Below are 12,431 nucleotides of genomic sequence, written 5' to 3' on the forward strand. Positions count from 1 at the left end.
TGATCCTCTGTGAAGGATGAAATAGATAGAATCCTTTGAGATTCAGCCAGTCTCCTCATCAGGAAGGTGTTTGGAGCTAATAATTCTGGGGAGTGAGTGAGAAAGTCTCCTCCCAGAGACATGAGAGGCCCAAGGGCAGGGTTCAGTCTTTTGGTGCTTGTCCCCTTGAAAAGCAGGTAAGTCCCACCAATGAATTAGGTCTTCTGAAATGTAGAAACTGTGCAACCTTTGGGGGTCGCCTTGCCAGAGACTAGATGAAAGCAGCAAGGTACAAAGGCATTTAAAATAAACTTGAAAGAAAAGAAAGGGCACATTGAAAATACCTGGGGGTCTTTGGATTTTCTCTTGTCATTTTCTTACTCAGGTGGCATTTCAAATCTCAACCTTGCACAAGGCTCTCTCACAGCTAGAGCCACCATTAGAGTTCTTCAATAATTAAACTCAGCAAGCATTTATTAAGCACCTACTATATGTGAGACACCCTTTTCCACCCTGGGGAAGGGTACAAATGCAAGGGACATCAGAGGAGATTGGATATGTAAAGTCAAATTTGGAAGCCTTTAAGTTATAAAGATGATAGGGATTAAAATAGCACCTACCCTTAAGAAGCTTCCATTTTCCTGAAAAGCACAAAAGCAAAGTTTAGCCTCTGTTTATTCAACATTTATTAGGCCCCTGCTGTATGCCAGCCTAGGTGCTACAGGCTGTTTTTGCCCTTAAGGATCTTACATTCCAGGGGGGCAGTTAGCCAGCACAGTGGATAGAACACCCACCCTAGAGTCAGGAGGATCTGAGTTCAAATCCAGCCTGAGGCATATAATACTTACCTAGCTGTGTGACCTTGGGCAAATCACTTTTAACCCCATTGACTTCAATGAATAAAAAAAAAATTTAAGGATCTTACATTCATTAGAGAATTAGTCAATCAATGAATAGGCATTTCAGCTAGATGGCATAGTGGATAGGGCATTGGCCTTAGAATCAGTAGGACAGGAGGTAGAATCCAGCCTCTGACATTCACTAACTGTGTGACCTTGGGCAAGTCACTTTACCCTGATTGTCTCTCATGCAGGCCTATTTCCAGTCACCCTGATCCATCTCTAGCCACTGGACCCAGATGATTCTGAAGGAGAAAGTGAAGCTGGTGGCATAGCAGTCACTCTCACTCAAATCCAGTTCATGTACTTGTCGTGACATCATCTCCCTGATGCCATGATCTTCTTTGAGAATGAAGGACAAACATTATTATTATTATTATTATTATATTTCTGTGATATTGCCTACATGGCATTGCTCTGGAGATACAAAGATTAAACCTCAAACCAAAGGATTGCTTTACTCTACACGTTTGCAAGCTACTTAGAGAGACTCTCACTACAGAAAGTCTACACTTGACATCCATGATCTCCTCAGTGTGAAGACTCTCCCCAGATATGGATTGCACATATTTATGCAATGCCTGCCTGGGTCTTCCTATAACCTGCCCTTTGGCTACACTTTTTTTGCTTCTTCTGTTCCCTTCAAGATGTCTTTGATTTTCCTGAACTAGAACATCAGCAGCTCTCCTGGGAGTAGGAAGTCAAAGACTCAGTGTCAGAGTCCAATCATGACACTGTTCAGTGCTTCCTGGGAAATCGAGTGATAAACATGGAAACGGGGACTGAAACCCTGAAATCCCACTCCCTCTACCCACTCCGTAATACATGTTAGGTATTGTGTTTGGGCCACAGCCAGAGACGTCTACTCCAGGTGTCCTTGACCTCTATCCTGGGAAACTGGACCAACATTCACCAAAATCTTGGGCCACTCTTGTACACTGGACTCTGTCCCTCAGAAGTGTGCCAGGCTGAGCCTGGCCTTAAAAAAAAATCTGACCACCTCCTTTCTTAGTTAGCAAGGTATCTTTGTTTAAGAGGGGAAAAGAAAACAATCTCAGAAGGGGGGGTCTATTTTGATTCATAGAATCAGAGTCACAGAATTACAGGGTTAAAAGGGACCTTAATGACCATTTAGAAACACCCACTCTCTAAAGCAATTCCCACTACATCATGATGAAATCTTCATTGTTCAGTCCTTGACTGAAGACCTCCAAGGAGAAGGAATCAGCAGCCTACTGAAGCCAGTCATTTCTGTAGATCTCTGATTTTTAAAACATTGTTCATGAGGCTGAACCTAAATGGATATTTTGGCAGCTGTTCTGCATTGCTCTGGGTTCTGCTTTCCTGAACCAAATCAGATTCATTTTTCTTATGATAGCCCTTCGATATTTGAAGAAAGCAATGATGTCTCCAAGACTTCTCTAGGCAAAAGACTCATTTCTTCAATGAATCCTCACATGGTATGGAATCTAGATCCTTCACTATGGTTAGTTCCAAATGGATGCATTCTACCTGCCTCTGTAAGTCCCATCCCCTTCATATATTTTCATCAAGGAGATCTTTAATGCACATAGACAATTTTCATAAAGATTTTATGGCCATGAGAAGTAGAAACATAGATTAGTAGTTTGTTAGTACCTCCCTGTTTAATGGATTGAAAAGATCATCTGTGATCTTTTCCAATATTGGGTTTCTTCTCATCTTTCAGATACCTTAAAACCTAATACTTTATGCTTTCAAAAAAGGTGATGTCTCTAGCATGTATTTTGTTTATGGTTATATGAGCTGGGCCACCATGCCTACAAAATGTCTTAGTTAAACATTGTTGCTATTAAACTCTGAATAAAAGTTGTGTGATTTCCAAATAAACACAAACCAGTGTTACTATGGGTCTAATGAAGCACCATTTCAATCTTTATTAGGTCCACATGAGAAACTTGCCTGATTCTTTTCTCTGTTTATTGTTCATGTAAAAGTTTGAGCAAGACAAGTCAAAGAAACATCTGATAGTTAGCCCCAAAGCATTTGGGGCTAGCAGAAGAAAACATGTCAATATTCCTTGGGTTTGCAAAGATGGCTAAGCCTTTTGTAAGGTTGCTCCTGGTTATGGGTGCTGCAATGAAGGGATCATAACCTCATGGACGATGTTGTGTAAAGGGACAATTGTAAGGATCCACTATTTTAGAAGGGATGGGGAAGGATTCAGGGAGTGGGATCCCTCAGTTCTCCCAACAGCAAGCTATAGAAGGGGCAGGTGGGTATAGGGAAGCAACAATTTGTACACCAACAAAGGAGACCAAAAGAGGATTCAAGTCTTGCGCAGGAAAAACAGCTCCTTCTTCCCCTCCTCCCAGGCTGCCTCATAACTGCCAAAATCCATCTTAGTTTGGGTGTTTTGCTTTTTTTAAAAAAATTCATTTCAGGTGGTTCATCTTTCTGTTTATAGACTTTCCTGTAAATTGACTTCAAGATGACTAATAAATACAGTTATGGAATGACCAAAAATGGAGAAATTATTGTTGCCCTCCCTGCCTACTTCTGTCTAGTGTTTTAATGGATCTCCCAGTTTTTTTCAGACTGATCCATTTGCTCCTTCTCTATCTCGTACCCTTGTACTGACTACTTAACCAGGATTAGTGGCCACTGATTTCTTTTTTTATAAAGGGGAAACAGACAGGGTAGTATCAGGAGAGAGAAAAGCCAAGGAATAAATAAAGCTCCATAGAGGAGTTGAGCAATGGTCAGTGCCAGGTACTTTTGGAACCTAAAAGAAGAAAAATACTTTCCTACTTAGCTTACTTTCCCCCATAAGAATGAAGGAATGTCAGCTATCAAAGGAGTTGCTCAGTTAGAGAGATGCCAGAGGAGGCAAGGGAGAAGGATAATATCTTTGAGGATCATGTCTCCGATGGGTGTTTGAGTGATTGTTCTTATCAAGATAGCAAATACCCTGGCTGGCCTCAGCAGCTGCAAGGCTGAAGCTCAGCATAGTCTCTATGAAAGGGAAAAGCTGGGGGTGGCAAGAGGTGGAGGAACAAACCTTATGGGTATTTGACATCTGCTTGCAAAGATGGATGCTATCACGCCAATTCTGACCTTGCTTCTCTATTATCTCTTGCTAGCATCTTTGTACTAGAATTCTCTTTGAAAAGAGCATCACAGATTCCCCATTTCCATAGGACTGCATGGTGACTCAATCACAGGGTCATATAGAAACATCAGTTGGTAGCAACATGGCATCCATAACTTCTAGAAAGACGGAGTCAAGATCACTGGATTCATAGGAGGATAACTTGGAGCTGGAATGGCTTGTAAAGGGCACCCTCATTTGGCAAATGAGGAAACTGAGACCTAGAGGGCCTGAGTAATTTCCAGCACTATAGTATCATGAATGTAGAGCTGGAAGGGACCTTAAAGATCATTGAGCCTAACACCTTCATTTTACAGATGAGGAAACTGAAGCAAAATAATATCATATGACTTGGTCAAGATCACACAGAAAGGGGCAGAGTTGGGATTCAAACCATTTCTTCTAATACCAGATTCAGAAGTCTTTTCTCCTAGGATATGGTCTCTTCTGGTTGTCCAGTTCTCCTATTAACTAGCTGTGTGACTGAGAAATTTACTCAGCACCTCTGGACCTTCCCATTCTCTTCTATAAAGGGAGGGGAATTCTCTTGGCTCTTAGTCCAGATACCGTCTTAGAATTCTACAAATAACAGACCCAGAAAGATGGCTTAGCCATCTTTGCGAACCCAAGGAATATTGAAATATTTTCTTCTGCTAGCCTCGAATGGTTTGGGGCTAACTAGCAGATGGCTCTTTGACTTGCCCTGCTCAAACTTTTTTTTTGCATGTCAGTGGGGTTAAGTGGCTTGCCCAAGGCCACACAGCTAGGTCATTATTAAGTGTCTGAGGCTGGATTTGAACTCAGGTCCTCCTGACTCCAGGGCTGGTGCTCTATCCACTGTGCCACCTAGCCACCCTGCCCTGCTCAAACTTTTGCATGAACAATAAATAGAGAAAAGGATCAGGCAAGTTTCTCATGCTTGTCCGTGGTCCACAGTGGGAGTGGGGGAGGAGGGATGCAGCAATTGATCTCACGCAATAGCTTCTGGGTCATCTGAACATTGGGCGACAAGCAAGAGGAGAGTGAGAAATTCCTTTTCCAGGTCTTGACTTCTAACTTCTCTGGCCAATTAGCCTTTTTGACCCCTGGGGCCCATCTGTCCTTCTTCCCTCTGGCTTCCAGCCTCTTACCCAGACTCCTTTTAAAATAAAGTAGGGAAACTCATAAATTCACTAACTATTTTACAAAGTCACCAAATTAACTCGATTAAGAGCTTCCAAAGTCCAGGATCCATCTCCAGGACAGAAGGGAGGGCCTGTCCACAGCGGGTTTCCATTCTGCAGAATTCAGGCTGGTGGCCTCAGGTTCAGGTGCCCATGGAGAGAAGAGAAGGGGTAGTGAGATGCCCCCATTCTTGAACAATGGAAGTTGCCCTCACCCTCCTCCATCCTCCATGAAGCCCCAGTCTTTGCAGCCTTTTCCTTGTCTCCCATCTTCATTTTGTCCTAACTTTCACTTTCCTTTCTAAGATTTGGTTCCTTTTTTCATTCTTTTTTTGCTTTCACCCCAATCATAAAGAAAGTAAGATAAAATGGCAAAACCGAACAGTGTTTGTTCAAGGAATATTGAAAAAAATGACGTCTTGGCTCCTGCTTCTGACCCAGATCTGAGGGTGAGACAGTGTTGATTTACTTCAGTTCAGAAATTCATGAAGCCATCAAGATTCAAGAAAAAAAATCATTTCTTTTCATCCTCCATGTGACATGGGCTTGGCAACTGTACAGGCATGGCTGGACAGGCCTTATCTGGGGACCTCTCAGAGCTGACAGATGCACAAAGGCGTCCCCCCCTTCCCCCAAGCAGCTGCCTAATCCCCAGACAAGTATGGGAACCATTCCTATTCTGGGGAACATGAGTGCAGGTGGGAGGCAGCAAGGGCTGTTTGGGACTTGCAATGCCACGTGACCCACAAGGTGGAAGATGAAGGGGAGGGGAGGGGGTGGGGGCTGCCATCTTCCACTTTTTATAGGATTCTTTGATTGCACCCTTTTGGTTCTATTCTAGTCTTTGGGTGATCCTGGCAAGGCTTGAGTGAGGGTCCGAAAAGTATAACTTCCAGAAATTCAAGTGCTCAGTCATTCAGAGGTCAAGAGAGGTAGGGGGAGAGAGAGAAACAGAGACAGACAGAGAGACAGAGACAGAGAGACAGAGAGAGAGAGAGGACGCAGATTTCAGCATGGCTTCAAAGCAGGATGGGCCGGAGAGATGAGTACGTTAGCAGAGAAACTATCCGACCATTCTGCCAGAATGAAGCGGCACCTGGAGCCAGCTCATTGCTCTGTTGCTCAGGAGATGGGAAGGAAGCACAAAGGCTCCCACTGGGCGAGGGAGGCCCCCTGTGAAGGATCTGCAGCGAAAGCAATCTCCTAGTAAGCTTGGCCAGTATCTAGGCATAACCAGAAGCCCCAGACGATGCTGGCTTAATTGAAGTGTATCAACTGAGCAACAAGCATCTATTAGGCACCACTACATGCTAGGACCTGTGCTAGATAATGGAGATGCCAGGACAGAAGGACCAGGGGCCCTGCCCTCCCGGAGCTTACACTCTTCTGGTGGGAAACAACCCATTTAATGAGAAGCAAACGGGAGATTTGCACAATTAATATGTAGATTTTTCCTGCCTTGGGGGGCAATCAGGGAAACCTTGAAGAGGCCAGCACACGAACAGGATCTTGAATGGAGGGAGAATTTGAGGTGAGAAGATCATGCCAGTCACAGAGGGCAAGGATGGGGAGTGGTCAATAGGCCATTTGGATGGAGGGGAAGGAATAGTCACCCATGGGAAAAAAGGAGTCTGGATACTTCTGGACCCTGCAGGGATAATCATCCAAGACATCTAAGGAATTTGGACATGATCTCAGACTTTGTAATAATGGGATCTAATCTGTGATGCCTCCATGAATCATAGAATGTCAGAGATTAAAGGACCCGAGATTCTGCATCAAGAGGTCCCTTTAAAGGTCATTGGGAAACTGAGACCCAGAGAAAAGTGCTTTGTCCAAAGTCATATGGACAATAAATTGCAGAAAAAGGATTTGAACCAGGCCCCCAAACCCCCTATCAAGGACTCTTCCATCACTCAGGTTTCAATTCTTTGTCCAGGGCCACACAATCAGCATGTGACCGGGGCAGACCAACCCTAACCCTAAGTCCAAGGCCAGCTCCATCCACTCCACCATTTTGTCCCTACCAGACTAGAAATCAGCAACTTCTCTTTTGCTGACTTTGGTCACAGAATGAGGGGAGGGAATGGGATGATGCAGGGAATGCCCGGCCTCAAATTCCTCTCCTACAAGGATCAGACAAGGGCAATGAACCATGACTCTGTCTTTCCGTGTGTTCTTCAGAAGGGATTAGACTTGAGGTAAAGAGGGCAGAGTTGGGAGTTACAGGAAGTACATGGGCTTGATATCAGAAAACACCAATCACTATAGTAATCTGACCATTTAGAGCATCCTCAAGTGAACTGGTTTACTGGACAGGTGGTGGGCCTCTTCCCCTTCACTGAAAAACTCAGAGGCAGCAAGGTGGTGCAGTAGGATAGAGCACCAGCCCTGGAGTCAGAAGGACCTGAATTCAAATCTGGCCTCAGACACTTCATAATTGCCTAGCTGTGTGACCTTGAGCAAGTCACTTCACCCCATTGCCTTAAATAAATAAAATTTTAATAAAACCTCAAAGAAAAAACTGAACGGCCCCCCACTCAGTGAGGATTCTTGCTAAGGTTTTGATGTCCTCCAAGGACCTTTACACTCTCCAAGAAGTTCTCTGTAGGAATGCAAGGTGGCTTGGAGCTGAGGTCATAAGAGCAGTGCAATTTGGGGCAAACCTCTTCTCCTCCCTTGAGCCTTCATTTCCTCATCCATACAAGCAGAGGGGAGATCTCTGAGGTCTCTTCTGATGCTAATGTTCTTGCTATGAAGGGATGGAGCACAGGGATAACCAAGTGGGGGGGGGGGAGAGAAGCTGGGGCCCCTGGGAAGGAGGGAGAGAGGCCATATGATGCACGTCTGCTTTACAGTTGTACCCTGGGCATGCCACAGATGCCATAATTCATTGTGAATGTAAACATTCCCCCTGCTTCTTCTTTCTCATTTTAAACAAAGGTCAGCTATGTCAGAATCCAACAGAGGAGGCTTCAAAAGACCCAGAAGGCTACCGGTTCTTATCTTTTTTTATCTTCTAGTCTAGAGATGATTAAAACAAATCCTTGGTAGTTCAAGGATGATTAAAGGCCGCCCCCATAGTACCATTTCTCTTATTTAGAAAGGGAAACGCCTCCTGAACTGGTATGTACAAAAACATTCTCCTTCCTTCCTCACCACTCCTGTCATTTGAAAAGAATGCACTGGGTCACATTCCTCAAGTCTGGACAAGGTAGATTCTGCCTGACCAAGGGCGCTGGACTGCTGACAAGCAACACCAGCTAAAGGGTGCCCCCCCCATCCAGGCGCTTCCTAAGCCCCTTCTCTTAAGCCCCAGGCACCATAGCTACATAGACCCATGCCAAGCTTCAAGGCCCTTATATTCTATATACACAGATCAGTGAATACCAAATAAATGCCAGAATTGGGGTGCTTCCCAATCCCTCCTCTGACACCCACTTTCTGTGGGGGGGGGTCACTTAGTCTCCTTTCAGCATTTGAAAGGGATCTCAGCCAGGAGATTCAGGGAGAGAGGGCCATCTTTGGAATCAGGAAAATCTGAGTTCAGATCCTTTCTTATACAGGAAATGAGTTGGACTAAATAACTTTTCAGTTCCAGATCTATGACCCCAAAAAACACTCAGTGAGAGGCATTGTGGTGCAATGGATGGAGAGATTGCTTTGTAGTCCAAGCCTAGACCTGTATTCAAGTCTTGCCTCTGGAGCAGGCTAGCGGGGTGATTCTCCTAGTCAGACTAACATTTCTAACCCCCTAATTCACCTCTCTAATACTGTAAACTGCAAAGCAGGTGATGACCCGTGTTGTCTGTAGAGGGAGCTTCCTCACCAAGAGAAACCAGGCTCCTCCCTTTGTCTTTGTAAATCCTTTATGGGTTAGCTTTAACCTCCCTTGATGCACTTTTTAGACAAGACTCCCTTTCACAAATTCTTTGAGCCACCTAAACCAGTTCAATGTTTTCTTCCAATATGGCATTCTACCTCCAGTCTCCAAGGTTTTGCAAAAAAAAAAGGAAGGGAAAAAGAAAAGGAAAAAGGAAAGGAAAAAAGGAAAGGAAAAAGGAAAGGGAAGGGAAGGGAAGGGAAGGGAGGGGGAGGGGGAGGGAAGGGGAGGGGAGGGAAGGGAAGGGGAGGGGAGGGAAGGGAAGGGGAGGGGAGGGAGGGGAGGGAAGGAGAGGGAAGGGAAGGGAAGGAAAGGAAAGGGAAGGAAAGGAAAGGAAAGGAAGGAAAGGAAAGGAAAGGAAAGGAAAGGAAAGGAAGGGAAAGGAAGGGAAAGGAAGGGAAAGGAAGGGAAAGGAAGGGAAAGGAAGGGAAAGGAAGGGAAAGGAAGGGAAAGGAAGGGAAAGGAAGGGAAAGGGAAGGGGAAAGGAAGGGAAAGGAAGGGAAAGGGTCGGCCAGGAATGGTCCTGCCGTTCCTCCTTCCTTGCCGTCTTCCCTTCCCTTCCCTTCACTTCCTCCTTCCCTTCCCTTCCCCTCTTCCCTTCCCTTCCCTTCCCTTCCCTTCCCTTCCCTTCCCTTCTTCCCTTCCCGTTCCCCCCACTCTAAACACAAACTCACACCCACATATAGCACAGTCCCCTGCCCACCCCCCAGTAATCATCCTAAACACACACTCCAGTAACTGGCGCCGGACATGCCAAACCACTCCAGTGTCTTTGCCAAGAAAACCCCAAATGGGATCATGAAGAGTCAGACACACTGAACAACAACAAAAAAATCAATATATTTATTTTTTGACATATTATCTCCAGAAATATAGACTGATAAGAAAGAGTCCTTGGAGTGGAAATGAAGACCAGGCTCACCAGCAGGATAGGGGTTGTTTCCTAGTCATCCAAGGAATGACAAACCATTGGGACCACAATCGCCTGATGACACACTATGCTCAAGATCCCTGAGAATGTTACCAGGGCAAGAGAGGAAGGGCCTCACACAGTGGGTAGCACTTGAGCCTTGGCTCCCTGAAGGAGCTGCATGGATAGAAGCACACAAGTTGGAGAAAGGAGCGGTAATCTTGACTCCTCCAGTAAAGTCCACATTGAAGAGTTCCCTGATCCATTAAGATAATAATAGGTGATCCCTTCTCCCCGTGATTTTCAAAGAATTCTTCCCATATTTTGCATGCTCTAGTTTCATGTTATGTCCCCCACTGGAATGGGAGCTTCTTGAGGAAGGGACAGACAGTGGTTTGGTTTTCCTTGGATCTGCAGGGATTAGATGGGGCTGGCACATAATAAGCAAGGACATAACAAATCCAAGTATTTGTTTTATATGAAGAACATTTGTTGCACAGGAAGATAGATCACAGAGTGCAAGAAGAGAAAAAACCCAGCCTAGAAAGATAGCCTGGGGTCAACTTATGAAGCAAAGGGGAGTGAATAATGTGGTGATGGGTAGGTGAAAGATCATGGCCTAAGGTTTGAACACTATGATTTGGGGGCTGATCTGTAGCCACTGATAATTCACCACTTAAGTCATGACCTCCTTCCTGACCACAAGGATCTATTAGTTTTCCTTTACTTTGTTGTCATTTTGATATTTTCCTAGCATGAGCATTCTCCCACAAAAGGAAGATGTTAGCCCAGTTTTATCTCTGTGTTCTAGCTGGAAAAATACATTCTTTCCCAGTGAAATAAACCCATTTCTTGTAGCTTATTTTTGGACCAGAGAACTAAAAATGGATTCTGATGATGTGAAGTCCACATGGGACTGGATGGCACCCACCAGAGTGAAATCCTTATTATACTTTTTTGGAATTACAAATGTCCAACAGCTGCATATTCTAGGAAACTCATGAGTCTTGATCTAAAAGAAAAAAAAAGAGTCTTTGTTTCCCCAGGGACCAGCCCAAGAAGATTCTTTCAGATCTTGAAGAAGCCAGTGTGGTAAAGTGGGAAGAACACTGAGTCAGAGTTCCTGGGTCTAATCATACCATTTCCCTTTACTCTTTGTGTAACTTGGACTATTCACTCAATTTCTTTTGATCTGCTTTATAAAATTAATTGGATTAAGTGATCTGGGAGGCCTCTTTAACTCTATGATCCTACGATGGTCTCATAGTTATAGTACTCTAACTCTAACATGGACTAGGTGGTTAGCAGGATTCACCCAAAGAATAGCAAGAGAGGAAAATGACTTCTACTCCGAAGGCAAGAAGCAGATTTTATTTACTGTGATAAGAGCTGAGGATACAGACATGAACCCCTATGGCCTCATGAAGCTTCACTTTAATGGGATGGGGAGAGAAAGAACACACAAAATAGATGATAAGATTGAGTGGATATGAAGGCATCTACATATGGGGCATGGGGTTGAAGTCTGGACTTTCAGAAGCAAAGCCAGGAAGGGAATAGACTCAATATGAGGGGCAGCTAGGTGGCACCGTGGAATCAGGAGGACCTGAGTTCAAATTTGGATTCAGACACTTAATAATTACCTAGCTGTGTGACTTTGGGCAAGTCACTTCACCCGCAAGTGAGTAAGAATATTTCAAGGTGGGGAGATCCCAGGAGCTGAGGGAAGTGTCAATTGTCCCAAACTATAAGATACACAACTTTACTCCTGCACAGAGGTAACAGAATCGATAGGGAGTGGTTGGCACCTAGACACATAATATTGTTGTCAGGCAATCATTTTCAGTCATGTCTGACTCTTCACCATCCCATTTCTTGGCAAAGATACTCAGTGGGTCGCCATTTCCATCTTCAGCTCATTTTACAGACGAGGAACCTGAGGCAAATAGGGGCAAGTGACTTGCCCAGGGTCATACAGCTGGTAAGTATCTGAGGCTCAATTTGAACTCTCGAAGATGAGGCTCTGTCGTCTTTATCCCCAGGCCCTGCCCTCTTTCTCCTGAGTCCCCTAGTGGCCCAGAGACATTGGGGCACCATGTAGAAAAAATGTGACAATGATAGCTCTCACTGAGGTTACAAATAGCATTCTAAAGAAGAGTAGTCCTTGTCTAGACATCCCTAGGAGTGAGCCCTTCCTCGTTCCCACTTCCTTCCCATGAAATGCCCCATTTCATATCCCTTCATTTCAGAGAATGGACCTAGAGCAAGGATGGGGAATTTCCTGCTCACTGCTTATATTGGTGTGGTGTTGCCAAGGTAACTGCAAGGGGGATCTCAAAATTCAATAAATACAGGAGCTTTTTAGGGGCAAATTAATTAAATGTTTGACCAAATACAGATGTGAAAGTTGTTATAAACATCTAAATGACCCTTGGCAGGAAAATAGTTTCTTCCCCTCCAACCTGGA

The sequence above is a fragment of the Macrotis lagotis genome, chromosome 5 (genome assembly GCF_037893015.1).
Source record: "Macrotis lagotis isolate mMagLag1 chromosome 5, bilby.v1.9.chrom.fasta, whole genome shotgun sequence".
Lineage (NCBI taxonomy): Eukaryota > Metazoa > Chordata > Mammalia > Peramelemorphia > Peramelidae > Macrotis > Macrotis lagotis.